The sequence below is a fragment of the Electrophorus electricus genome, chromosome 14 (assembly GCF_041902795.1).
Source record: "Electrophorus electricus isolate QZ-2024a chromosome 14, ASM4190279v1, whole genome shotgun sequence".
Lineage (NCBI taxonomy): Eukaryota > Metazoa > Chordata > Actinopteri > Gymnotiformes > Gymnotidae > Electrophorus > Electrophorus electricus.
In genome coordinates, this window is record NC_137510.1 from 25,068,704 (window position 1) to 25,094,000 (window position 25,297).

The 25,297-nt window shown below is 42.7% G+C and overlaps 1 protein-coding gene across 9 annotated transcripts in view; it reads left to right on the forward strand.

Annotated features, from left to right (window-relative positions):
• dlgap1b (discs, large (Drosophila) homolog-associated protein 1b) overlaps positions 1-25,297 on the forward strand; it is an 80,914-nt gene continuing 55,617 nt past the window's right edge. For 5 of the 9 annotated variants that reach the window (XM_081695781.1, XM_081695773.1, XM_081695777.1 and 2 more), the window contains exons 1-2: positions 1-192; positions 23,374-23,444. The gene's annotated coding sequence lies outside the window, so the exon portion shown is untranslated. Of the gene's footprint in view, positions 193-4,457; positions 6,827-23,373; positions 23,445-25,297 lie in introns of all 9 variants that reach the window. The other 4 variants (XM_081695774.1, XM_081695776.1, XM_081695778.1 and 1 more) reach the window with 4 other exon arrangements.

The window sequence follows — 25,297 nt, forward strand, 5'->3', positions numbered from 1 at the left end:
CCGCCACACACGCTTGCGCTGGGACTAGGCTGTAGGGACCATCCTTGCCTTCAGTTCTGCTCGCACGGCAGGACCCCAGCAGGGTCCGCTACAACGATACATACAGTGGACACTTTTAACGGATTTATTTCTTTTTTGTGTGTGTCTTTTGTCAAGAGGCTACGTCGTGTGAGCTGCCCCGAAACTCTGGAGGTAAGAGCGACGTGCAACCTAGTAGAAATTTGTTAGTCATTTTGCTGGACATTTGGCTTGATGGGCTGTCAGCAGGAATGCTACCAAGTCTCCGAAACCAAAGCACTAAAGCGAGCATATGGCTATTGTGTCTATTTGAGCGAGTTTGCCAGTTTGACAGCTGTGTCAATGGGCTCTGTTCTGTTTTACAATGTGCATATGCAATTTCACTTTAGTTAGCGGCTATTTACTGAATTGGTTCCGAGGCTCTGAACTGTTGATTGTGAAAAGGTCTGATCGGTGCGTTTCAGAACGGAACTGAAATTGTATTCGTGTATTAATGTAAAACACGCAGGTTGGTTACAAGCCGGTTGATTCGCTTGTGGTCGTTGCCATGAATTTTGTGGAAAAGAAGTTTAATGTGACAATTAAGGCGTTTACGCACATAAGGCAAATGCGGAGGTATTAATTTGAATAACTAAAACGAGTTAGTAAATCTACACTGTTATAGAAAGGGATCATAAAGGATTTTGAATTGTATGACTTGTGCGATAATGGCAGTAATTTCAGTAGCTCGCCAGCCCCGTTTGAACGCATGACTTTGGTGAAAACACTCGACATGCGGCGCGGCCAGTGAACCGTCTGATACAGCAGCACACATGACGCTTACGTGTTACAATACGCACGGTTTTCCTCAGACTTTCTGTCTGTGCCAATCATTTTAGAATGAACATTTTAGAATAACATTAACGCGAGATCACGGTATTGGAAATGGCTAAATGAAACGTATTAAACATATTTCATTGTCTCATTAGTTTAAAAATAATTGGACAGATTCAGCAGCTTTAAAAAAAAGCATTCCAGATCTAGGCATACCACCACATAATTATCATAACTGTAGCAAATTGTGAAACGAATGGTACATTCACTAAAGCTACAAATACAGCCCCTGCAAGCAAAATCTGTTTACTCCTCTACAGAGACTCACTGTGTGTATATGAAAGAGACATAATGAAAAGGCATGCTCACTTTGTGTGTGTGATAACTGGTAAACTTAAAGCTATGTAAATGCCCCACACTCATGCATGTGCACTCCCTGCACACAGCTTATACTGTTGGGCTTTTCATTGTGGGGGATTTAAATGGACCAAAGATTTTCAGATACCAAGAATAAAGATTTTTCATATTTAAGCATTTATTTAGAACCTCAGTCTCTCTCACATGAGCTCATACTTCGAGTGGGTTTACATGTGGTCTGGATTGCACTCATTTCATTTCCCCTTCTGAAGATCATCAATAATGAATCTCATTGTGTGTGTGTGTGTGTGTGTGTGTGTGTGTGTCTGCCTGCATGCATGTATTAAAAGGAATTTCTGTAATAAGACTCAAACATTTTAAACATTGCTATTGTTTTGACCATTAAAACAGTTAATAGTAATTGTTATTAACATTTATTATGTTTAAAATGTATCATCTCACATTAACTTTTATCCTAATATTACATTTTATAAGGCATTAAAATATTGGACCCAAATAAAAATGTTAAAATGTGTTTGAGCATATGTATTTGTAGTAATATCCCTCCTTGAAAGAGACTGCACTATCAATTAAAACATTTCCAACATGAATTGGGTGGCTTCTAAAAATAGCTCAGGCTAAGAGTGTATGTGCATCAGTTATTTGGGTGTCTTTTTGGGGAGATGTACACAGCTGTGTGTTTCCAGTTCTATGAATGGTGTCCTCCATGCTGTTGGAGTATTAAGTAAATGTATTATAGAGTGTGTGTGTGTGTGTGTAGGCGGGGGGCGTGTTACTATCACCAGTGACTGTTCCACAGTGCCTGAGGATACTCTAACAGTACAGCGTGTGCACTACTCTATGGTTTTGCATAGCCTGAGGGCTCTCTTCACATTGAACTGTTAGCCTAAGGGGACACTATAGATGTTGCTGCTACACTCTCTGTAACTCGTAGTGTGCACTTCTCCACACTGCACTCAAATCATAGCTTGAACCACAATCCCTCGATCATTCAATTCTTCTTTCGACAACCTTCATGGTACATTTAGGGCAGAAAGAACTTGCCACTTCAAGGTACTTCAGGGTGTACTCCCATGATACCTTGGAGTATTGTGCAATTCAGTCCCATAAATCTTTTGGGTTTTGACATGATCCTTCTCTTTCACTGCATTGCCAAGTCCCCTAATGCCGGCTAGGACATGTGACAGTGGTGTCACACTGCACCCCTGAAGAACCACAGCACTACACCTGACTCCAGCCACAGAGGGCTTAACAATTAGCCAGTGCGTAGATTCAGCTGTGATACAGCATGGAGGACAATAAGCTCCGCACTGCTGTGAACCTCCGTGAATGCACTTTGACTCACAGGAGGGTGTCCTCCAGAATGCAAGCTAGGGCCCTTAACTGAAGTGCTAGGGCCGATTTCCGTCCGCCAGGATTCGTGATTTACTCCTTGATGTCTTTTCTTTTCACTCTGTCAGTAATCCTAGCCCCCTAACATGGCCTCTCTCAGCTTTCTGCAAACACAGAAGTAAGTGGGCAGAAGTGTGTCGGGAGGAGACTAACTGAGAGGTGTTGGATCTTTGTTTTAGAGTGCCGAAGAGGGGAGAGAAAGGGGCCGATAAAGGAGAGGTGAACTTCTGACCGTAACTGTAGCCTTTCCCAGTACACTGTTTATCTGATACTGACACTAGTTGAAGGGCCTGGGTTTTAGCTAATGGGGGTATTTTAACACTAGTGTTCTGCACTAACGCTGTCCTCCGGCGTCCTGCACTAACGTTGTGCTCCAGCGTTCTGCACTAGTGCTCTGCTCCAGTGTTCCGCCACTGGCTTGTAGGGCAAAAGATCCATCTACAATGCAAAATTAGTCGTAACTGCAGCACGGGCTCTTAATAACTAGGTAATAATGACCAGTTATACATATTTGGAGTAGCAGGCTTGGGTGTGTTTTTTTCCACCCACACACACACACACAGTTACTTTTGCAACACCAAAGGGCTAAATTGTTTGCTATTGATTTGCGATGACTCAATCAGTTAAAGTTAATGGAGCAGTTTAGTTCAGCCCTCAAACAGTTGTATCTTTCTTTTTGTGTTATTCTGGGCTGTCAGTATTTCAAGGGCTCAGGGTAGACTGTTACCTACAGAGGAGATGCAGAACGAGACAGACATGATTGGATGTCTTCTGAAAGTTTAGTCCAAGTTTTGAGTGCTGTAGCAACATGGTAAAGCAGCCCCAATTGGAATGACTTTCTCTAAGGTTTTGTGATATCTCTCCACAATCAGGCAGAAGTTTTGATACAGCTTTGCCAAAAATTCTTCCCTGTCAAAAAGTAGTCCCAGCTCTGTAAGAATTCTACAGATTTACTGCTTAATTTACAAAAACCTTTGACTGGAAAATTCACAAAGGTGTTCTGCAACTATCCAGCCACTGTCTCTAGGCCTTGACTGTGTGTTTTGAGTCAGTTTTTTCCTATTTTTTAATTACAAGGAAATGTTCTGAAATTAGTGTCAAGGGTAAACGAACATATACTACAGACATAGTAGAAAGAAGACAAGATACCAATACTGGCACATGTTTGTGTTAGCACATTTCCTTTGTGTCTTTGGTAGGTACATTACATTCACGGCAAACACAAACGCACCACTGTGCTGTCAGTTCTGATCTGTGCTGATCTAGCCAACGTGCACACACACACGCCAACTCAACACCACGCTCGCTTAAAAGGTGTGCAGGGAGAAAAAGACGGAAAGACATTAGACAAAGCAGGAGTGGAATATAAAGCGTGGAGGCAAAGACTGAGCTCCATACGGACGGCTGTGAATACTGGGCGGGGAATGGTTCAGAGGGAGAGAATGATTAGCAAAGAGAGAAGGTGGAGTACGGAAGTTTGAAATTCCCTGAAGAGGAACTTAAAGGATTGTGATTTTTCAATCTATAGTTTAATAAAAATGTTGTTTCTCTATCAATAATTGCATGTAGCATAACCCCATGGAAAAGCTTTAGTGTGGACACCTTACTTAAACCTTTTACTGGTCTTAAACTTAATCCAGTGGGAATAGTTTTAGCCTTCAAAAATGCCCTTTTTGGAGAATGGTAAACTTACAGTATATTCAAACTTGTTCTACCAAAAGAAAAAAAAAATCAGGTTTTTCTGACTTTGGCAGCTAGAGGTAATTCTAAATAATCAATGATGTTCAGAACATGTCCTGAATTAAATACACAAAGACACAAACATCTGTAAATCTCTGCTTTATGTTTTTGAAAAGGACCTTCATTAGGGTTTTGGAAGACTCAAGGAATTGCGTCAATGGGACATGTCCAGGGAGAAGTAGCGGTTTTCAAATGCGAAAGCCGTCATGAGGTTGTCACGTCTGCAACCCACCTCAGCTCACCCAGTCAGTCGTCGCTGGCCAACAGTCCACGCCCATCCAGAATGCCTTCACCTGAATACTGCCTTTCTCTGACTATTAACCTGCTATCCATTACCACCTCCCTGTAAATACTTCTCGTTTACCCATCTGTGTTTTGAGAAGTACGCGGTGTGAGTGTTGTGGCTCTCTAGTGTAGGGGTTTTTGATCTGTGCTGATTTTTTTGGATTACGTTTTTTGTTTGACTACTACCCGTTACCTGGCAGCCGGTTTCTGGACTGTTTGTTTTTGTACTGTTAGCTGCTATTAAGCTACACTAGCGTTTGAAGAGTCCAGTCATGACAAATTGTCCTACACATGACTATAAATGATGGGAAATATGAATTTTAATAAGCCATGAAAACGAGTAAACCTATCCTTTAATTCTAAATCTCTGTAAAGACTCCAGAGTGTAGGTAAATTCCAGCCATGCGTATACATTTGCTGACATGAAGTGGTCATACATATATCACATAATAATGTAATTATTAGATATTTTCCCAAACTTACCCTTAACCTTAGTAACCATTTTACTGGTTTTGAAAGAGTAAAAAAAAACTTTTTTTGTGGAGGACATTTGAAAATATTTTGTCCTGAAAAAAAGAAAACTAAACTAAAAATGTAAACCTAAACTAAATGTAACACACGCACACAATGTACATGTGTGTTTCACTGATGAGTTGGAGGCATGAAGCCTGCTGACCAGAGGAGAAAGTCAGCCAAACCCAGTCTCCTGTAGGCATTCCTGTCTGAAACGGGACACCATGAAAGATGTCATTATCCAATCAAGGTGTGGAAAATGAAGATTAATGACGCAGAGGCTGATGAGCCAATGTGACCAGGCTGACTGAACAGTCAACACTGCCTCACTCAATGTCATCTTGGCTCATCTCAGGTGTGTGTGTGTGTCTGTGTGTGCACGCACCTACCATGCCATTTACTGTGTATTTTGTATTCTGTATTTTGATATGTGAATTATGTGGGGGTTTTTTTCAAGTCCAATGTTTTATATTCATATACTTTTTAAATGTTGCTTTAGATTCAGAACTTTAAACTTGCCATAAGGTCACATCCATATGTGCTTCTTTTCTGAGACTGGTGGGATGGAAGAGGAGGAGTGATTGATTCAGGGAGGTAACAGACCTGCGCGGCTCTCGTGGGAGAGAGGTGTACGAGAGGCAAGGAAGAAATCTGAAAAACATGCAGAGACAGAAACAGGGCGGGGCAGAAGGGTCATCTTAATCCGACGACTCACATATTCAAAGCGGCCAGCTTGCCGTGGAACAGTATCATGAGGAGGTTTTTTTTGTTTGTTTGTATGGTCTCTTTCTCACATGCCTCCTCCCTTTGCCATTGTATTTCCTTCACTGATCTGTTAGGATCTTTTATCTCCGCACAAAATCCCAATGCCCTATGTGCCCCCGTCCTATCAGTGCGATAGCTCTGTTAAAGCGCAGAGATTTGTGTAAGACCTCGTCAACAGGGACCTTTACCACTGGTCTGTTACATTAGCTACATGTCATGTAGCTAATGTAATTTAGCCACATTAGCGCTGTCTCTTTTGGTGTGAGCAGCAGTTAATCCAACCTGCACAACGAGCCACACAAAGTCCATCTTTCATCCAAGACTTCTGCACTGTAATCTGACCTGATCCCTTTTACTTTCTGCCCGAGTCCATGGACACAGAATAAAATATATAAAAGTAGAATCTGTATTATCTGCTTTCCACAACCCACCATTCAATGTCCATTATTCAAATGAGATGAGGAGGCCAAACCTTTAATCTGATTTGGTGTTGTGGGGGATTTTCTTATGATTTGTAGTGGCAACATCTTTTAGATTTTTCACAGTAATATTTTGCCTACTTTCTACCGCGATACAATGATTCCATAATTAGACAGTAAAGTAAAATAAATAAGACAAATCCTGAAGTTGTATGTTAAGCTCACTGAAACACAATACAATATGCGGAAATGACACTCATCCTTCTGGCAGTAGACAGTGTTTAAAGCACTGATGTCTGAGAAAGGTTTGGTGTCCTTAAGTCGCAGCTTCAGTGCATGAAATGGGGGAAAGAGGCTGTGGGACAGGACGTGCTGAAACAGTTCTAGGGCTTCAGGGCTCCCTCTCCAACGCCAGACGGAGACCAGGTGTTCCTGCAGCTGGTACAGATGGACAGACTCTGATGGAGGATGGATGGACTCTGTTGTGGGACAGCCAGACTACAGTATGTTCAGTGCTTCCCTAATCTGCCCGGCGTAATGAGTCAGACGAGAGGAGACAGAAGTACCTTGTTTCAGGTCTCATGGACGACAAGCATGGAGACTATTTTCTGTCCTGGCTCCAAGATGGTGGAATGAACTCCTGCTTGCTGTCTGGACAGCAGAGTCCCTTGCAGTCTTCAAACGCAGACTGAAGTCCCATCTATTTGCAGAATATTTAAAGGACAACTGACACTGCTCCCATATTGACTGACTAATTTAGTACTTATTGTAGGGAATTGTTTATGTTGTTTAACACACTCTAGCACTTATTGTTTATTGCACTTATCATTGTTTAAGATAGACCTTATGTAACTTGCACTTCTAGGTATCAGCATTCTTCCTTGTATTCCACAGTATTCTAGTTCATTGGTATGTTGGAGTCTAACCTACTGTACTGTACTAGGATGTATTCTATGAGTAAATGACAAAGCACTTTTGTAAGTCGCTCTGGATAAGAGTGTCTGCTAAATGCTGTAAATGTAAGTAAAACTAGTCTAAGCCAGGGTAACATACCAGCAGAACAGATATGGAACTGCTTCTTTACCATAAACGGGCCAATAATTGGCCAGAACAGGCCTGATGTTGACTGGAATTGTTTTAATGATACACGAAAGACTAGACAAGACTGCTATATAGGTTTAGTGATGTGAATATTTTTGAAGCAAGAACTGAAGAAATTAACCCTTTTTGTTGAAGGGTGTGTTCAAGCTTGCCAGGTTTCCTCTTCCCAGCATTGTCTAGCTTGTTCTCATTCTAACTTGAAACAGAGGGAAATAATAAACTGTCATTTAGACCAAGAGGTATTCACATAAAAACACTGCAAAAACAGAAAGGAAAGAAAACCAGCAGAGAAAAATAAGAGCTATATGCTTACATGCTTCTTTCTCTCCACACACACACACACACACACACACACACATTCATTCACCTCTGCTGGGTGTTTATGTTGGTCTATACGGTGCGTGAGTAGAGTGAAGATGTACTGATGTTCACGTGGAGAAAGACTACACATGTCATAAGTAATGCATTTTGCCTTGGCCTGCTCCCCCCCCCCTCTCTGTCTCTGTCATATAAACAAAGGGGTGAGGTGGGAGGGTGTAGTGCTTTAGTCATAACATACGCACTGTGTACCCATGGCCTTCTGAGGAGATGTCCACATGAGCCTGGGCCCTAAAACTCTGCCAGATTTAATTTCACGCCCGGTAGAGCGCGCGCGCGCACACACACACACACACACACACTCACACACACACTCACATCCGCTAATGCACACAACAAACGCACACTGAGACGGAAGGCACAGTGACATTTATGTGGCCTCCTGTAACCACTGGCAGGGAGTCAAAGCACATGGAAGCAGCTAAATCAAGCCATTGAAGAGAGGATGGATAGTTGTATGGATAGATGAATGGATAGATGAGGACAGAGAAGAAGAAAGAAAGAAAGAATAGTGAAGCCTTAACAAGTAATTGCACTATAAATTAGAGGATTATGTTGAGAAGGAGACAAGGTGGGGAGTGGTGTTGGTTTCTATAACAGGGAATAGCCCAGACATCGTAAACTATGGCAGGTTAAGGCAATCAAAGATAATACACTCATTTTAAAAAGGCATTTTCTTATAAGCAGCTAATTTTTTTTTTCTACGAAATGACACTAACTGAAGGACATGAGATGTGAACAAATAAATGAGTCTTTCATATTTGTAATGGACTTACAGTGCAGTTTGCTGTGTGTTTGGCTGGATCCTTACATTCACAACATGTATTTATAATATGGTGTCTTTAAGAAGACTGGCCTGGGTAAGTAAACCCAGTAAGATGTCTTGTTTGAAATGAAGGTTCTGTGTTTGCATACAGCACTAATTGCAATGACACACCAATGCATGATCATAAATGAGGTCACCCAAATTGAATTGACATTTGCTTAAAGGGGACCTATTATAGCTCCTTTACACAAATTACCACAGTTCCTTGTGGTCTTAATGAAATGTCTATGACATGCTTTGCCAAAATACTACAAGTATCAAGGACGGTAGGTTATATAGTCTTTGGCGAGAAACAGAGAGAAACATGGCTGCCTGAAAAAACGCAGTGTACCACCATATGTTTGAACCAGAATCTCATTCTTTCCACTGAGGGCAGCTCCCTGCTCCTTCTAACATGAGCTAACATATACACTTACACCCTGCAAAGCGTGTCCGTTTGCTATAGGTGTGTAAAGCACATTTTCCCTCAGCACAGCATGCTAATGTCACTAATCCCTGATTAGCTACCTGGGTGGAATGCAACTGAAATGTTTCTTCTCACGTTATTCACGTGTTGGTGAGATGAAGTTTGTCTTACAAGTTGTCTTGCAAGTTTAACTAGATATCAATTCAATGGTGTTAACATTATTGTGGATCCTGCCGATTGTAATGCCAATTACTTTCTAGAAAATTACATCTAATATATTAGCTACCTCAGCTGTTAGCATTAGAGAGTGGCCAAAGAAACATATTTTGGCATAATTATTTTTAAATACTTAGCTAACTACATGTTCCCTGGTCTGCAGCTTTGCCGTGGACAGTTAATAGCTACGGATCCCTCTTTTAGTAAAAGGGTCGCCGCTAGTTCTGCGTTGTACTGACCCAGGTAAAAGCAGTCAGACACAAAGTGGTTAGCACACACACAGCTACAGGTTTTTGCCTACTGTAAGTGGGACGTTGCCATCAAAAATAAACTTTATCCACTCAGCTGTTCTGTCCTCACAGGCAGGAGGCTGATATATGGCTCTGTGCTGGTCTGCGCAACCAACAACAGAACAATTACAGTGCTAACCTCTTAGATTTGACATATTGATAGACTGATAGTAGATCCAGTGCTTACGAGACAAAATAAAGGCGCACCTTCGCAAAGGTAGCCGGGGGTGTTAATACTCAAATGGAGAGTGCGGTACAATGCTAATGACTCTCTTAGTGACATGTTTAAGGGAGCCAAATCTAACCGGCTTGTTTTAGCCCATATTTTCTGATGTAGACAGCCCTCAAGAGACTGACTGGATTGTCGTATTTCACAGTTTGTGGGTTGGTAGGTATCCCAGGTATAAAAATATATGTGCACAAGCACTGAAAAGGTGATTTTTTCCACAATATGCCCCCTTTTAAAATGTCATCATGATTAATTTGTCTTTGTTCCAGCAAGTTAGAGTTAGATGTTATAGCATACAATTACTTAAACCTGAGCCACGCCGCAGACAAGACATCCGTTTTCATCACAGAGAAGTCAGATATAGGATTTCTTTTGCTAGTGCTGGGCACTGCAGTATGGATTCAGCCATATTATTTCTAGGGTTAATACACTAATTCATTAGCATAAAAGAAGGTTTTTCATATTTTCTCCACTCATCCATAAATCAACGAAGGTAAGCTAACATTTAGATTTATTGCTTTAAATCATTTCATATCTGGCTAAACTTCCTTGCCTTTTTTGCCATGTTGTTGATGAAATGTCATTCCCGACGCTCGTCGACATCGCTCCAGTCTTTGTCTAGCATTTTGGGAATATTTCTCTGTGGCGTGTGCTCTGCCTTTGTTTCCCCATCCTTTGGATTTATCTGCCTAGTCCGTTCTGCTTAAGCCCCTGCATTCAGGCACATACAGGGGGAGTGGGCTGCCTGGAGAGTTGGTCTGATTTGACACAGGCCATGTCAGAACACGGAAGACTCCTGGGAGACCGTCACTCTTCGATCCAGGTCCTGCCATGAAAGAGGTAATGGATGCTGTATAACAACCCTCCACCTCAGCGGCACAGCTTCTCCCAGTGCAGCTGACTCCCACTCCCTCACCAGCCCAGTGAGCTGAGCGTTCCCGTCACTGAATCCACCCTACCAGACAAGCTTGATGGCACTCCTAAGAAGTGTAAAGGTTTTCCTCTCCAGCACTCCTTGTACTTTGCCTGCTATCTTACTCCAATCTTCCATGCTTCTAAAATCGTCAATCTGATATCAGTCTTTACTGACCGTGCTTTGGAGTGGGCTACTGTGGTTTGGGAGCAAGGTGAGGTGGAGACTTGGAGACTTTGCTGTCTTTTCACAACGTTGTTTCAGAGCAGTTTTTGTCCATCCTCCCAGGTGTTAAAAATGGCAGCATGGAATAACTACAGCTGAGACGAGGCCCTCGTTCACCTTCTGAATCTGCCCTCACTATCGCTGCCTCCAGTGCCTGGAATCAGCACCATCATTCGAAACGGTCCATGTGAGGAAGTAAAGCTGGAATTACCCTGTTTGGGATGATCATACGTCACTTACGAGCATGGATATTCCGTTAATCCATTATAGTCTCTCCTTCACAAAAGTCTTAGAAAGTCTAATTTCTGTCTTCTCATCACCCAGGAAACTGAAAGATCTTCTGGTGGGGACAAGCCCTCCCCAAATGGCGAGCCTCATGTATGGCCGTCAGCGGTTATGTAGGGTTATGCCTGAGAGGTATTGCAGCAGGTTTTTACAGAACCTCCATGTCCCCCAAGCAGACATTTTCTTTGTGCAGAAGAAGGACAGTGTCCTCTGCCCTTGCAGTCAAGTGTCATTATCCACTCTTTTCTGGTCATCACACGCCTCGGAGGTGTGTGCCGCTTTGCCGCCCTTAACCTACGGAGTGCATGCAATCAGATCTGCATCAAGGAGGGAGATGATTGGATGATGGCTTTCAGCATCACCTGAGGCATTATAAGTGTCAAGTGATACCTTATATACTTGCTAATGGCCCTTCAGTCTTGCAGTCATGAACGATGTTCGCAGACACCTTGAACGAACACAATTAAGTTGTTAACATGGATGATGTACTGATCTACACCCTTTCTGTCAATCTCAACAAAAAGCACAACAGATCAATCAGAACCTTTCGTAGTGAAGGAAGAGCTCATTTACTGGCCACCAAGCTGGCTTCTATTTTAAAGGCAGTATATTTTAGAATATTGTATCAAAAGTTTAGTCATTCCTTGAGTAACATTTGGAAGCTGTCAGATTGCCCTGAACTTCCATTTCGTGTGTGCAGATATCTTGTATGATGTGGCTGATTTGGTTTCCAGTTGGATCATCTAAGCGCCATAATGAGGTGACAACCAAATTAGCTTGTCAGTGAGCAGCAAGACAACGAGAAAGCATTAGCAAGGTTTCCTGTCTGACAGATGGTGAGTGTGTGTTTGTGTTTACACTGTGCTATGGAATGTAGGATATGTGTATGACACAGGAAATACACACATGTGTTCTGGTGTGCATGCGTGTGTGTGTGTGTGTGTGTGTGTGTGTGTGTGTGTGTGTGTGTGTGTATCTGTGTGTGACTGTGTGTGTTTGTGAGTGCCAAATGCCCACACACATGTCTTGTGAGGTCAGTTTTGCTGGTCCTTGGAAAAGAGGCTTTAATGGAAATGGTGTTGCTACACACACACGCACGCACGCAAACACATGCACACATATTAATTATAGCTGTTTTAGTGGCTCTCTCCCTGATGCGTAGAAAACCATTAACCAACAACCCCCTCCACATTTGAGAAAAATGTTATCTTATTACCTGCAAATAGCCATAGATTAATATCATTTTATAGATTTTTGTGTGCATGTGTGTGTATGTTAGCATGAGCAGGAGAGAGCATTCACACTAGATGAGTGTATTAATAAGCTGCTGATGGAATGAAGTAAAGTAGAAAGTAAATCAAGCTCATGTAATAGTTTTCTTAATACAGTGATTGTTATGTTTGTGTGTGTGTGTTTGAAGAAGGCACAAAAATGATGCAAATGGAATTAAGCGAATTGTGGTTTAGAAGTAAGAAATCTGGTGTTTCTGATGAAAGAATGTGCTTTATTTTCTGCTTGAATTTTTTAAATTAAATCTCTATCTATCTATCTATCTATCTATCTATCTATCTATCTATCTATCTATCTATCTATCTATCTATCTATCTATCTATCTATCTATCTATCTATCTATCTATCTATCTATCTATCTATCTATCTATCTATTTTCTCTTTTTTTTCCCCCACTTAAACCTAACCTTAACTATTACCCTGATCCAAATCCTATTCTTATGTCTTCACTGATCCTCATTGGGGCTCCAGGTATATCACCACTACGCTCCGTAGAACACTGCTTGTTATTTTAAGTGTATCATTGCAAAAGCACTGGCCATGATTAGGTACTCTTAGGTGGATGGATTTATAAAGGTAAGATGGGTGCTAGGTGATCACTATGTAAGCAGAAAGCTACAGAAATTTCAAGGAACTTGCAATTTAAGGCACTCCAAGATTTATTTTGCCAGCAAACATTTTTGTTAACAACATCACTAATCACTAACTGATGAAGAGAAATTGCAGGTTATATGTGGGTTTGATTGCTATATCTTCTTATCAGTTTGTATCAGTTGCATTTGGTGTGTTTATAGACTAGAGTTGTTGCTATGCCTGAGAAACCTAAATGAACTATGATGATTAGGCTTTCAGGACCATGGACAAAGAGGGAGAGAGAGAGAGTGTGTGTGCATGCGTATGCACGCACGTATGCCTGAAAATAATTCCAATATGTATGAACCACAGAACAATCTGTAATTTCTTGTGAAGAATAAAGAATGTTATGTTCATTCTATGTTAAATTATGTATTTGAGCAGATGTTTCTTGTCCTGTAGCTGACTTGAAAACAGCTGAATTCACTCCCAATAAAATCAAATCAGTCAGGTCAATCCATTGCATTTTAGCATTAGTCCTATAGGCTACTTTGAAGGGCCTGATGACACTTGGCCTGGTCTGCTTTCCTGTTTCATTCAGGTCCTCGCAGGTCAGTGTGGTCCTCGCAGGTCAATGTGTTCCTCACAGGTCTGTGTGGTCCTCACAGATATGTGTGTCCTCAGACGTTTGTGTGTCCTCGCAGGTCTATCTGGTCCTCACAGGTCTGTGTGTCCTTGAAGGTCTGTGTGATAACAGGTAGATTCTCCTAGTTCTGAACTCCTAGCATCACAGGATGCACACAGTTCCCATGAAGGGAATATAATCTATTCCTTTAGTCTGTGCCTATATACTGTAAAACAGCAGCATTCAGTTTTATTTCTTGTTTATCAGTTCAGCTTTTTGGCAGTTAAATCATTTCCTTTGATTAGATGGACTGTAGATAGAATCTGAGCAGTGCAAAATATATATATATATTATCCTGTCGACACTTTAACATGGAACGTGGGAAAGCATAATCAAACATATTTTATTTGGAACCTAAATACTAAATGTGTGTTTTTGCAATTATAAAGTTGTATGTGTGTGTGTGTGTGTGTGTGTGTGTGTGTGTGCGCGTGTGTGTGTGTGTGTGTGTGTGTGTGTGTGTGTGTGTGTGTGTGTGTGTGTGTGTGTGTGTGTGTGAATGATGCATCGTCTGACATACAAACCTGTGCTGGGTGGAACCATTGTGGCATTTAGCTCATGTCTCTGCCTTATTGTCTCACTCCCTGTGTGTGTATGACCTGTATTATTTAACTGACTGTGTACTAAACAACACTGCTTTTTAGGCCATATGGTAAAGTTACTGAAGTTAATCCATGATACACACAAGCTTACACACCAGAGCATCTGTTAAGCTTTAACTAACAACAAATCTGAGTGGACAAACATGCAGTGATACAGAGAGAGAGAGAGAGAGAGAGAGAGAGAGAGAGATGGAGAGAAAGATGACAGAAAAGGAGGGAAAGATGATGGTGAGAAGGAAGAAAGAATGATAGAGGGATGGAAAAAATGGAGGGGTGTGGAAGAATGATGGAGGGAGGGATGAGTGAACGAGAGAGACTAATTGAAGGGTGTGTGTGTGTGTTGTCAGTGTGCTGACACACTGGGGTTGAGTGATGGTGAGCCAGTGATGAGTCAGACCTTCGGAGGGCGGTTTGTTCAACTGTTTATGTAAATGTTTACGCTCTCATTTATTTGTTTATTTATGAGATATAACCCCCAGGCAACAGCTTCATCTCCGCCAGCAGCCATGAAGAGCTCACACGCCTGCACAGTCACAGATACGCGCTCCCGCAGACATGCACATGCGCACACACACAAATGTTAACGCGATAATCACATCAGCCCTATTGCGTTCACTCAATCCACCACTACTGATTCAGTTAGTGAGAAATGGAGAGAAAGAGAGAGGGAGGAGAAACGTGGATGAAACTCATAATCCTATAAACCTCTGGCAGTTGTAGGTTAATGGGCCTGGCTTCTGTTTAAGGTGGTCTGTTTGAGTTGGTCTGTTTGAGTTGGTCTGTTTAAGGTGGACTGTTTGAATTGGTCTCTGACACCCATCAATACCTTTATCTTCCTGTCTGTATCATTTTACCTTTCACTACCATTAGCTCATTAATTCCATACACCTTTTTTATCAGGTTGTGCTGCAGGACTATAACTCACTGTAATTTCCCCTGTAGTCTATAACCTTTCCCCTGAAGTCTTAAATGCATTGTCAGATTCTGTGAGGGCAATTGGTTGTGGTTGAGCATGCGTGCCTGAGTGTGGGTAGGGTGGTATATGTGTGTGTTGGAGTGTGACTTTTGGGCGCCATTTTTGTTTAATAAAATATGACTCCTAGTGAGCCGGAAAGGCTGCACGCCAAACGGAGCACACACACGTACACATATACACACACACATGGGGAGTCTGTAACCTTTCCCTTGTAGTTTTTAGCAATTTGCCGGCTAAAGGTTAGACTAAAAGTCTCATCCAGCTCTTCCTTTGGTTCTATCCATCGTTCTACTCTCCCTCCGCACGCACGTGCACACACACACTCAGCTAAAGCCTTGTGTTTAATTAAGCATTATTTGTGAAGAAAAATAACATATCATACATCTATATATTCTTTATCACATAGAGGGAATTACATGAGCAATTTGTTGATCATCAAAGCACTTAATATCTGGACTTTCAGGAAGCAAATCAGTGACTTGAACATGGCAAAACTGAGTAATTCCCAAAGTGTTTTGCCTGAAGGTCAAAATTGTGTTGTAAATTGTGTTGTAGAATTCAGTTGGGAGAACATCCTGTAATTGGATCAAAATAACACCGTGTTCACACTTTAAAAGTGCTCCCTTCTTCTCAAACACCTGGGCACTGTTCGTTTCTGATTTAGTCCGTAGACTAAAATACATTGTAGTTTTTCACAGAATTTGTGATAGCATGTTTATTGATTTTTATTTTATTGATTATTTTTTCGATATGGATGGTATTACCTTGTATTACCTCCTAGGGGACTTTCTAGGGGGAAGGCTGAGGGTGTCAGTGTCTTGTCACGTCTGTGCGAGGTTTTAGAGCACTGTGAAGTGCGTGAACTAGTTCAGTAGGTCATTGAGTTTGGCGGGCCACCCCACTGTTTCACACGGTTCCAGCTGGAGATGGCACACGAGCGCTAAATCAAACATGGCACATTTGGTGATTGATTTGGCGATTGATTTGGTCTAGAAGAATCCTGGAAAAGACGGAATGCTGTAAAATCACATGATGTGTATCACAGGAGATGCAGTGTGATGTGGGCGGGGCTTAGACTAACGGCCCACCGTGTGTGAGCAGTCTTCACAGACTCGTCAATTTGTCAGACACTGTAAAGCCCAATTGGTGCATGTCCCAGAACACAGCCTCCCTGACTTTGTTTGGGGGACCAGTGCACACACAGAGCTCACACAGGGCACATACTGTAAGATATGTGCCTAGAGCTCTTTTTGACAGCATGTGTCAGCAGCTGGAAGGTGCTGTTTTTCATTTTAGATCATTACATTCGCACAGAGGAAGATCTTAGTCATTGTTTTCATCCCCATGCAGTGTTTTTTTTTAGGTTTGTCTTCATTTTTGTCCTTCGTTGTGATGACCACGCTGTCTGTCTTATTTTTCTTTCCACAATTCTGAGTACCATCACTGTAAAAGCCAGAATTAAGTACCTGTCTATTAGTGTCCGTATTCTGCACGTGCACGTGTATTAATCTATTTTTTGATCTTGTAATTCTAATCCACTGTGTGTGTGTGTGTGTGTGTGTGTGTGTGTGTGTGTGTGTGTGTGTGTGTGTGTGTGTGTGTGTGTGTAAAGTGATCTAATCTGGGTAGAGGTGATGTAATCTGGGTAGAGGTGATGTAATCCGGGTAGAGGTGATGTAATCCGGGTACAGGTTAGATGCTGTAGCTTCATGATACACAAGCTTGCAGTGGCCCTCTTGTAATCATCATACCATTCTCCTCTGTAGCTCAGTGCCCTGAAGCTAATCAAATCAGAGTTCAGATCTCAGGCCTTGCATATTCCTAACTTTGCATGTTACTTTATTTGTTCTGCTCCCCATGGCCTGTGTTTCTGGGAACAGGAAGCTGGTAGAGACCAAGGCCCTTTAAGAAGAAATGTTGTTTATGGAGACTGAGAACTGACTGGAGGTCAGCTGCCTCTCAGAATGCGCGGCTAGGGTTGCCATCTGTCAGGGGTTTGTCCGGGTTCTCCTCCTGAATGGCAGGGGCAGGGTGGGACAAGCAATACAATCACGTGTTTGTCCCTCCTCACTTCGCCGCCAACTGGCAGTTTTAGACCAGTCAAAAATCGGCAGGCAAAGTCAAATACAAAAGTACACTGGATGACACATTAGTGCTGAATGTAACAGAATAGGAGTGTCCAGTTTTCCCAACAGCCCACGCTGGTAAAGGGAGGGGAAGAACGGAAGTTTCCCAGCTGTGCTGACTGGGTTCTTTCTTAGGGAATAGTTCTCCTGTGATCTTCCAGGCTCCACTTCAGACTGCATTCGCTTTTCTTTTGTTCTCATGTGGACACTGGTACTGCTCGTAAGTCCACACACACATATCCTCAGTCTAGGGAATGAGTGCCTCAGGATGATAGGAAATAAAAATGTAAAACTGGACCATTGGGAAGACATTGGATCCAGGAATCTTTTTTAATTACAAAATTGCAGTTTAATTTAAAAAACCTCAACAGTCACCATTTTCCCCTTTGGTTTACTGAAGTTAAGGTTAGAATTAGATTTAGGTGCATCAATACCATTATTTAGCTACATTGATACATAATGAATATACCCTACAAAAGTTGTAATACAAGTATGTGTGTGTGTGTGAGCATGTACTACACAGACCTGCTATGAAAGATGTTTATGTGTAAATTTCCTAATACATGTGCACAAAATGGTCCTGGTTTTAAGATGATACAGTACCTGAACAAAGCCAGTACAGCCCTCTGTGTCTTGTTTACTGTGTCCATATGGTGTCTGTGCCGTGTGATGGATCGGCACCCTGCCCGGGGTTGGTGATGCTGGGATAGACTCCGCACCCAGCAACCCTGAATTAGATTAAGCAGTTTAGAAGCTGAATGAAGGTTTGCGCATGTAACTCCATTATGTCTCTCAGTATTCTGCTTCAGTACATTTGACTCTATATCAAACAGCGTCTTTTAGCAACAGAGTCGGCAGCTGCACAGATGCTTCCCGGCCAGATTCTGCAGAGCGTGACCGCACGGGTGTGGATGTGTGCATGCCCCGGTGAAGCCTGGGCCTGTCCAGCTGTATGTGTTAGCCGACTTGCAGATGGTGGGACTGTTGGTGTGGAAATCGGGTGGTGGTGGTGATGTTGGGGGCAGGGGGGTGCGCTAGGGGTTCATTGCGAGTTCATTGCAGGACCTTTTACATAGTCCACACAGCACAAAAGCAAATCCACAGTCTTGCCTCTAGTAGGACGTGTCGAATTTTACTTGCAAATCGCAGGCTTTTGTTGGCAACACACATCCTTCCCACTGCAGGAGCCCTGCATGTGGAACCACGGTCCCGGTCCCTTTTGATCTCGGGTGATAAAGACAGTACTGCTGTGCGATACTCCAAAAGGGAAGCCGTCCTGGAATCATAATCATGGATAACCATTTACGTAAGTGAGATTTAAACAGGAATAAAACAGAAACAGACTCAGCCCACGTGGAGGAACGATCTGCAAGATAATCCAGCGATCAATGCTGCGTTAAAGGCCTAGGGGCAGATGTAGGTGTGCGATGTATGCAGGAAATATTGGCGCAAGTTAAGTTTAGGATATCAAAAGCTATCAAAAGGGAGGTGGACGCGTGTAAGGAGGAAAGGATCACGTGACTCATTAGAAGGGGAGAGAGGAGGAGCCGAGTGCAGAGCCGGTATGTCAGGTGTCTGATCGCTGGTGACGGTGTCACGGCTTCAGATGTGTAAAGTGGCTCCATGAAGGAACAGCGGGCGCTTTCTTTTACTATGTCACATTAATCTTTCATCTGCCCTGCTCCTTAGCCTTGATCTTCTGCCTCTGATAGTTATGGAATCAGCCCTCTTTTTTTAGGTGGAGGAGGATGGGGTGGGTTGTTTGGGGTGAAACACTGGACACTGGAAAGTAAGACTAACATAACGGTGAGTGTTTGATTTCTGCATGTGTGTCATATGAGGAGGTCTGTAGACTATATAAAAAAATGAAAAATGTACACGTTGGGGGTGGTGGGGTGGTTCTAGTGCACCAGTAGCAGGATTTATCAATTCTCTTGATAAATGAAGCAGTATTATGAATTGTAGTGCTATAATTCAAATTCCAGGGAAAAAAATGGAGAAATACAATAAGAGAAACATTTTAAATTAGACTCGAGGATATCGCAAAAACGACTTTGGCTCCAGAAATACTAATGGAACGTTCTGGTAATTATGGAGGCACATAGAGGCTTACTCTTCTGGGGAATGTTTCTGCTCCAAAAACACACTTACACAAGCACAACAAACTAGCAGCGAAACTATTGTACAAAGTTAGAAAGCAGATGACTACAGCTGTCCCTTGTATAGATGTTCAGTTAATTCAGAACAAAGAGTGAGGAGGCAGGTTGCTCTGACTGAAGAGTACGCGTTCTCTCTCTGTTTTCTCTTCATCTTTCTTTGTCTTTCTAGCCTGGCTGCCTTAAAATTTAAATCCAGCCCTTCCCTGTCAATAATTCACTGTCTTTACGGCCAGCATAATCCTCTTTCTCGAGGGCACAGTACAGACAATCAGCAAAATTTTTGTGTGTGTGCATATGTGTGTGTACGTGCGTGTGTGTGCGTGTGTGTGTGAGTGCGTGCGCGTGCGCGTGTGTGTGTGTGCGTGCGTGCGTGCGCGCGTGTGTGTGTGTGTGCGCGTGTATGTGTGTGCGCGTGTGTGTGTGTGCGGGCGTGTGTGTGTGTGCGTGTGTGTGTGTGTGTGCGTGCGTGCGCGTGTGTGTGTGTGTGCGCGCGCGTGTGTGTGCGTGTGTGCGTGTGTGTGTGTGTGCGGACATGTGTATGTGTGTGTGTGTGTATGTGCGTGTGTGTGTGTGAGTGTGTGTGTGCGTGCGTGTGTGTGTGTGTGTGTATGTGTGTGTAAGTGTGTGTGAGTGTGTGTGTGTGCGTGTAAGTGCGTGTGCGTGTGCGTGTGCGTGTGCGCGTGCGCGTGTGCGTGTGTGTGTGTGTGTGTGCGTGCACATATCCCTGCGTGTGCATGTATGCTTATCACTGCTAGTCTTCATGAATACTGACTGCTCTGTACATGGGTGACTTTGTTACTGAGAGAAAAGAGCAGAGAAGACTTAAAGCACATATGAAATGACTAGATTTGCATATGCATGGAAAGTTTTTGCATATGCATTTGAATGGAATTGAGGTTGTTTGGGTGATCTACCTACATTCACTTAAGTATGTTGTGTTGTGTAGAAGTACATTAGCATGTTCTTTTTGATCTTGTTTCAGGTATTTAAGGACAAACATTATTGTAGTAGCGACAGTAGTAGGGTGAACGGTATGGTCACCTTTGTCAGTTAGTGATGTCCTTTGTGTTAACGATGACTCTGGCAGACCCAGGCCTGTTCATCTTTCTGTCCTCATTTACGGTTTGTCCCCCTCAGCTGTCCTGCTTGTTAGTAATTATGTGCTGTTGCTATTACTGTGCTCAAATTTTGTGCTGTGGTTATGATTGAAATTGTGTTTGTTTTTTCTTTCCAGTGTTCAAATTTCAACATTTTCTTTAATAGGTGTGCTTCTTAAATCTTGGTCTGTGTTCCTCACCTGTGTCTTGCTAGTCCCGCTCGTCTGTTCATCTACACCTCTCACATTTCAGTCTAACTTGAAGCTAATGTTGTTCTCTTGTTTTTTTACTCCTGTTTGCCTTGTTTCCTGCTTTTCTGTGCACCTGGGTTCACCAACCAGTTTCATAACTTTGGAGAGCATGTCTGCTTACGACTGTTGGCTGAGCCTTAATACAGGCATCTCTCTATCCGACTGCTGTCCTGCATCACTTCAGACACTATTCGTTTTATCAGAATTAGACTCTTGTAATGAACTCTAACTGTCTAACTCCTCTAACTCTTCTAACTCTTCTCTATGCTTTCTCCCTGTGCTTATAAGCCTGCCTCAATACTGCCTTCAGAGGCAGGTTATTCAGATATGTTTTAAACACAATGATGAAAAATTCACATGGTGCCGGTGCATATTACGTATGATTAATCAGGGTCATCACACAGGAGACAGAATTTTTTAACTGGAGACACCGTGGTTGCTATTACAGGAAGGACCATCTTACACCGAAGCACAGCCTCAGTCTCTAACTCGTTACACATTCTGCTAGTAAAAAGGGGAAATTCAGTATTCAGTAAAGCATCGTTGTTGTGGAATGCAGCAGTCTCCTCTACATGTCAAATATTCTCCCTCTTTTAAGCTTGCTGACACTTGTCAAAGTTACTGGATAATTACGCACATATGGCACTGCTGGTAAATCCCATTTTTCATTTATTCTTGAATTGAATCCTGGCAAAACAAAATAATTATTTTCCTTTAAATTCTTCACTTATTTATTAATTGAACTCAAGTACTTGCATCAGAATCTGCTGGTGATGGTGTCGGGAGAACTCCTTTCTCAACCAGTCTCATAAGATAAACTGCAGGCGTTTAAACTGAAACACATATGTAACGTGGTTAAGCGGTTACCTGCACCTCCATCTGTGTGACAAATGAATACATAAATACAAATGACTTGTAAATGGATGCTCACGCGTGCATGCGCGAGCTGTTGATGCTTTTCAGGATGTGTTGATGCGGATCTACAGCGTTTCTACCAAAGGTGTAAACCTGCGGCATGTGCAGTATGTACGTGATGCACCCCAGCTGTGTGTGAAATTGAAAACTCTTCCAAGAACGATGCAGGGTGGGGGGCAGAGGGAGAGAGATAGAGAGAGAGAGAGAGAGAGAGAGAGAGAGAGAGAGAGAGAGAGAGAAAGAAAGGATGTAAGGGAAAGCTGAGAGCAGATGAGGGTAATATCATTACACCTGAATACATCTCAAATGCAAATGCTCCACACAGCGTTTACTTCTGCTTTCCCTGACCTCGTCCAGTCAAACTCGGCATGGTCCTAAACCTCGCAGGGTCCCTAGGAGAGCCCCCAAGAGGGGGATTGGACCCCATCACCTTCTCCTACCCACATGCCCCCTGCCTCAGTGATCCCCACTCTACCATCTGCTGGGATTGTCGCCTGGAGACTGCCAAACTGTCACCACCATAGCACCCATATGCATATTTACATATTCATAATGTATGCACTTCTCACATTTAAATATTTATTTGAAGTGTGTCTTAGGTGTCTTGGGTATTCATTGGAAGTATGTCCTGGGGTTGATAACTGAGTTAACAAAAATTATTGTGGGAAAAGCTGGCATGTTCCTGCTGATTGGGTTACGGTGAGGCTTTGAGGCTGCTTTCATTCCAGCCGGATCACTGTGTGCAATCACAGAGGACAGATGGTTCAAGAGCCACAGTCATCGTCAAGGGCAACAAACAGGCTTAAAAAGACTTGTGCTTCTCTCTCTCTTTTTGCCAGAGCTGATTTTTCAAAGCATTGTTCTGCTCGCTCTCTGTCTTTCCCTCAGTCTCTCTCTTTCTCTCTCTCTCTCTCTCTCTCTCTCTCTCTCTCTCTCTCTCTCTCTCTCTCTCTCTCTCTCCCTTTCATATTTGTGACCTCCTTTACATTCCCTGACCAGTTCATCAAGAAACTGCCGTTTTGATTTTCTTGGTGAGCCGACCTGACCCACAAAAGCGGAGTCTGCATCTTGGTTCTCTCTCTCTATCTCTCTCTCTCTCTCTCTCTCTCTCTGTCAGACACATGCATACACACCACAAGGACACTCCTGGATTACATAAATACCACAGAGAACTGTCCTTTACTCTGATGTCTTGGCAACATAATAACAGTGAGTGATCCATACGGACCAATCCAATGAGAACTCTTTGTGCGTCTGCATTTTAGCTTTTAGTGACACCTGTATAAGGCGAATCATATAAACTTCATGAAAGCCCCTTTGAAAATGTTTAAATGTAATAACCACCCCAGCAACCGGTCTGCCTGAGCACTACAAACCTTTCCTTTGTCTTTTTGTTCTGTTCAAACACATCTTCGATTTCAAAAAAAGGACATCGCTGTCCGTGTCCTGGCCAGTGGACGTGTTCTTTGGGAGATGTCTCATGTTTCTTCTCTTCCTCATCCTCCAGCGAGGTGCACATCCTGCGAGGAGAAGGAGGGCGATGGTGGGAAGAATGGACAAAAGCTACAAGTAGCGCAGGTGAGTGAAGTGAAGGGAGGACGAAAACCTTTAAACAGAGCAGAGGAGCAATCTGGTCCTTTTACCAGACGCTGCCACCCGGCGCTGAAACCCTGCTGCTCGAGCTGGACATGTCGGCATTAACGTTTGTTTTTGTTGCACACTGGTTTGCCGAAGGCTCCACTGTTTTTGTAATCACTGGAACCGGGCTGGACAATGTTCAGAGAATTTGGAAAGTGTGAAAAGTTGAATGAAAAGTTTTTGATAGCTTTAGGTATGGATGTCCAATCCTTCAAGGCTCAGAAATGTTAACGGAGCAGAAATGTTGATGCAACTTTGTGTTCTTAGTCTTTGGGAATTTAGTGAATTATTTAACCCTAAATGAATCCTTGCTAACCCTACATAGAAAGTGTATCTTTGATATACATGTGTCATAAAAATGTCAACAAACATTACAATATTATCTTTTTAACATTATTACACTCCCCCAAATAGGCACAATCCAAAGTGTCCCACTCCTTGCTTTTGGTTTTGAGTGGTGAGCTGCAGGTATAATAAACTGTTGTAATTTGACAAAATGAAGGTCCATGGTTGATGCTTGTCACTACTGCTGCCATATCTAGAGCTGGTGGAGTCCATTTACACACTTTACTCTTTCTTTCACTGGCAGTCTGATGTTTTTTTCTTCTGTGTTGTTCTGAATATAACCTATTACATAGAGCTTTAGACATGAACTCCCAGACACAGTCATTCAAACAAGGCCTGTTTGTGTGCTCTGTTTGTTCGCCTCTGATCCACTACATTGTTTCATGCACCTGCTTCCTGCATCTCCAAGATTACCATTACAATGCTGTTTACGGAGGTTGAAAGCACATTGTAGAGCAGTTTTGGGGTTTTTAACAATGAATTTCGTAAGGCACAATCTGCTTCCTGTCCATGGCTTGAGAAGGGAAACTGAGTTGAATTTTTCGGAGGTATTGGCTCCTGCTTTTTAAGGAAAGCTTGCGCGACAGAACATTGCGAGAGAACTGTGGCTTTTGTTTGTTTTTTTCTGTGTGTGCTGCAGATTTGGTTCGTACCTCTCAAGCTATAGGTTTCCATCAGATGACCAAATGGCTCTGAGAATCAGCTGCTACCTGACCTGACGTATTTTGTAATCTAGCCGAAATTTTACTGGGACACGATTTGTCATGATTTGCTCCAAATATTTGTTAAGTGAGGAATGTTTTGTCAGTCACTGTTTAAGGACATATTAGAAAGTACTTATTCAGTATTTATGACTGTGCAGTGTCAGGTGATAAGCCATTTCAAGCTGAGTGAATTATTTTGAGTGTCTCTCACGTATGTACACAGAGGAAAAGAGCGCTTCACACACTCAACCTTGGCAAAGAGGTCCTCAATATTCGTTGCACCGTGTGGTGTGTCTGTCAGGTCGGTAGTCCCCAGCACTGTGAGTTCTCTGAAAAGGGAAATAGCTTTCACACATCCCAATAAATCTGGGTATGAGGTATGGAGTCATTTCTGAGTGGCATGGATAAAAATCATGGCTTTTACTTCACATTGTAGGTGTATTAACAATATAAACCCTCCAGCTTGCCCCATAGGCTCTAGTCCGCAGTTGTGCATCTATAAAGGGCACCTATAAGTGTATCTTGGGTGCAGGTGCCAAAGCACTTAGCGTTAATGAAGTGGAAGTTGAGCATAAAGTTGGCGACCGCAGGAGAGCACGTATAAATGCATCTGAGACCGTTCAGTCATGCCACATCTCTCCAGATCCTTCAGAGGCCTGTGGACTCTTCTGCTGGGGTTCGGATCACAGCACTGAGATGTTGACTATAAAAGCTGTAAGGACATTTCAGACGAATTTTCATCAC